This window comes from Oncorhynchus clarkii, chromosome 7 (genome assembly GCF_045791955.1).
Source record: "Oncorhynchus clarkii lewisi isolate Uvic-CL-2024 chromosome 7, UVic_Ocla_1.0, whole genome shotgun sequence".
Taxonomy (NCBI): Eukaryota; Metazoa; Chordata; class Actinopteri; order Salmoniformes; family Salmonidae; genus Oncorhynchus; species Oncorhynchus clarkii.
Genome location: NC_092153.1, coordinates 17,522,327 through 17,526,991, shown reverse-complemented (window position 1 = coordinate 17,526,991; position 4,665 = coordinate 17,522,327).

Sequence of the window (4,665 nt, the reverse complement as noted above, 5' to 3'; positions counted from 1 at the left end):
GGTCCATCTAACTGTGTATCTGTCTGGTTTCCAAAGCTGCTTTTCTACAGGAAAAGTGAGTCCAGATGAATGTTACAGTATGTTGCCTCTTCATCTTCGTGCTGCCGTCCCAGAATCAAATAGAAGCCAACCTTGTCAGCCTCCACTGGGTGGATACAGAGACGGATCGGAGCACTGGCCTTGGTACTGACCATCAGAATACGTTAACAGCTCCACTTCCCTTGAGCTGTCGCAGTTTGAAAATCCAGTGTGCTTTTTTTACACCGGCATCCGTACACATCTGATCTCTTCCTCTCTCTGCATTGACTTGTACAAGTTTTTTTTAAATAGCGTTTGCTGCAATACACGACCTGTTTAAAAAGCAGAGGCAGAAATGTGTCGTTTTTTTCCAGCCTAGCTCAGTTTGTGATGGAAATGTTATTATAGAAGGACGTAGGAATGAATGTCCATCCAGGATGAGCTAGCGTAGCCAGAGAGGAAGTACACGACGCCCTTGGTGTCCCAAGGACAAGGACACTTGAGCTTTAAAAAGGGCTGGTACAATCACACACATATTTACAAATAGTGCCTGTTGGACCCCATGTTAGTCAAGCATATTATCATACCTTTAGCTACTGTATATGTTCTTGTTGGTGACTTATCTGTCTATATACAGTGGCTTGCGAAAGTATTCACCCCCCTTGGCATTTTTCCTATTTTGTTGTCTTACAACCTGGAAATAAAATAGATTTTTTGGGGGTTTGTATCATTTGATTTACACAACATGCCTACCACTTTGAAGATGCAAAATATATTTTTATTGTGAAACACACAAGGAATAAGACAAAAAAACGGAAAACTTGAGCGTGCATAATTATTCACCCCCCCCCCAAAGTCAATACTTTGTAGAGCCAGCTTTTGCAGCAATTACAGCTGAAAGTCTCTTGGAGTACGTCTCTATAAGCTTGGCACATCTAGCCACTGGGATTTTTGCTCATTCTTCAAAGCAAAACTGCTCCAGCTCCTTCAAGTTAGATGGGTTCCGCTGGTGTACAGCAATCTTTAAGTCATACCACAGATTCTCAATTGGATTGAGGTCTGGGCTTTGACTAGGCCATTCCAAGACATTTAAATGTTTCCCCTTAAACCACTCGAGTGTTGCTTTAGCAAACGTGCTTGCTCATTTTTTTCTTTAAGCAATGGCTTTTTTTCTGGCCACTCTTCTGTAAAGCCCAGCTCTGGGGAGTGTACGGCTTAAAGTGGTCCTATGGACAGATACTCCAATCTCCACTGTGGAGCTTTGCAGTTCCTTCAGGGTTATCTTTCGTCTCTTTGTTGCCTCTCTGATTAATGCCTTCCTTGCCTGGTCCGTGAGTTTTGGTGGACGGCCCTCTCTTGGCAGGTTTGTTGTGGTGCCATATTCTTTCAATGTTGTACTTTTCCACAACTTTGTCCCTGACCTGTTTGGAGAGCTCCTTGGTCTTCATGGTGCCACTTGGTTGGTGGAACCCCTTTCTTCGGGGTGTTGCAGTCTCTGGGGCCTTTCAGAACAGGTGTATATTTACTGAGATCATGTGACAGATGTATTTATTTATTTAACTAATTATGTGACTTCTGAAGGTAGTTGGTTGCACCAGATCTTATTTAGGGGCTTCATAGTAAATACATATGCCCGCACCACATTAAAGTTATTCATTTTTCAGAATTGTAATTTTAATTTTAATTTTAAATTACAGGTTGTAATGCAATAAAATAGGAAAAACGCCAAGGGGTATGAATATTTTTGCAAGGCACTCTATGAATTTTTACATTGTAATGTCTTTGCAATGTTAACAAGGCACATTCCATATTCCTTGAGTTGCTGTATGTTCTCTCCTTAGAGAGTTATCTGTTGAAGCCGGCATACATTCAGTCTGAAAATAAAACGTTCATGTTTTAATAGTCATATGTACAGGATACACATCATGTACACTGTCCAAAGAAATGCTTACTGGCAGGTTCCTTCAGGACAATGCAACTACAATAAATAACAAAATATAAGAATACAAACAAAGAAAATGATTCAGTAGAATATAATAACATTTTTAGCACAAGTATAGTACAGCAAGGCACAATTTATAGTCCAATATTTACACGTTTTGTGGAAGAGGGGATTGGGGGCAAGTGTTTAAATTGTGCATTACTATAAATTAGAGTCTGGTAGCAGCAGTTGTGATGTGTGTTTAGCATGAATGTATATATATGTGTGTGTGTGTGTGTGTGTGTGTGTGTGTGTGTGTGTGTGTGTGTGTGTGTGTGTGTGTGTGTGCGTGTGTGTGTGCGTGCGCGTGCGTGTGTGTGTGTGCACGTGTGAGTGAGTAAGTGCATGTGTTCTAAGTGTGGAGAATCAGAGCAGGTGGTCAGTCCAGCTCAAGAGTTCAGTAATCTGACGACTTGTAGATAGAAACTGTCTCTGAGCCTGTTGGTATCAGACCTCATGCTCCGATAGCGTCTGCCCGATGGTAAGGGAGTGAACAGCCCGTGGCTGGGGTCCCCGTGGGGTTGTGTTATGTGTTAGCCATGGTGCTTTTCTAAACTGAGTATTCCCAAGGGCATTCAAATTTCATGTAATACTGCTACCACAGTGTTGTCGATAAAAAGTGCTGATATTTGTTTATTCAAGTGTGTTTCTTATAAATATGAACTACAATGTCCCGTATAGCTCAATTGGTAGAGCATGGTGCTTGCAATACCAGGGTTGAGGGGACCAGCACTCACTACTGTAAATCGCTCTGGATGAGAGCGTCTGCTATATAACTAAAATGTCAATGATGTATTTTTTTATATATTGAATACATGAAAGGACAACTAACCACCAATTCTCCTGGATATCCCCAAGCTAATAATAAATCACATTTTTTGTTGTTGTAATCAATGAATATTTAAGTGTCAAAGAAAATGCACTCCCAGAACATAATGTTTAAACGCTCCCCTTTTAATCTAATCGAACTGTTAAAGTCCTGCTTCCTGTTTTTTCCCTCTCAATGTGTCACAAGCAACCTCTCGTCCCTTCCCCATTTTGTCACACGGCTGCATCCCTTGTCCTGTGGAGTGTAATTATTTCCCTCTAATTGGAAGTGAATCAGGCTCGGTAAACACAAACACGGAGTCTCTTTAGATTAATACACTGTGGTAATGTGTTAGGCATGGAGGGTGGCTTTCAATGGGTTCTGGCCTAGTTCCAAGTAGTTGGAGTATGATTCTCATTATAGGACTGTGACACCCAACCTGGGAGATATGGGCAGACGCTAATAATACCATTGTGAACAGGCCTGCACAGTAAAAAAAAACAATAGAATAACAGCACTATCCTGTGTCCGACACTGAGCTTGGCTTTTGTTTACAACAAAACAGGATGTTGTGTTGTCATATATTAATTATGCATTGGCCGAAATCTGCAAGTCAATGTTACTGTACTCAAAGCTGCTTTTCTCCTGCTAGGAAAATGGAGAAACCTAGAGCAATGTTTATTTGCTGCATGCTGTATGTTGATTACAGTGGAGGCTGCTGAGGGGAGGAAGGCTCATAATAACAGCTGGAACGGCACAAATGGAATGGCATCAAACACCTGGAAACCATGTGTTTGATGTATTTGATACCATTCCACTCATTCTGTTCAACCATTACCACAAGCCCATCCTCCCCAGTTAAGGTGACACCAACCTCCTGTGGTTGATTATCAAATATCGATCATTACTGAATTAGAATAGACATGTAAAAAAAGAGGGATGCAACGAGCAATACTTGCTGAAGAAACAGTCTTCTCATAGAACCATACACTATGTATCTGCTAAAAGTAAAAACAAATGATATCCTAATTCCTCTCTATGTGTACAGCCCGTAAGATCAAACCCAGATCAAACCTGAAAGTTCCTAAACGCATTCAATTAGAATCAAAAGCCAAAGATAAAACGCGAAAAATATCCTCTAGTCTGTTTTTTTTTTGGTCTCCAGCATAACATTTCGTCCAACTAATTACTTAAGCAGTTGTCAAAGGTTTGAGATCAGCTCTTGAATTCAAATGAACACTGTCCATGGGTACCGCCGGACGGTTTTGCATATATTATGAATATTTCCGCTTTTGCCGGTAACCTTGGTGTCGTTTGGCAGATAGAGACTGGCAGCGAGCCATTTAAAAGCTTCTTTGCTGCAGCGAGGAGGAGCCAGGGTATTAAGCTTTATCTACACTTGACATTTAGAATCATTTGTAATTAATTCATTTAGAAAGTCTTTCTCTCTCTAAATGGCCATGAGCGGGAAGGCAACATTGATTGTTTTCATGCAAAGGACACATACGCACGTGTACACACACACACACACACACACACACACACACACACACACACACACACACACACACACACACACACACACACACACACACACACAATAGTGAGATGCAATTTGTTGCATGCCAGTAGTTTAATGGTTACAGGTTAATACTTAACACAGGTGTGTATCTTCTACTACTCTAACATTCAGGCTGTTGTGTAGTATGCTGATGGAAGTATGAGTTCCCAAGTATTAGAATATCCTGAAAGGTTGTGAATGTGAAATGACGGACACAGGTCTCTAGACCTCTGTTTCCCTGTCATCTCTCCCAGCAGGGAATATCTCAGGAACACTCCAGAGGGCAGGGGTGTGTGG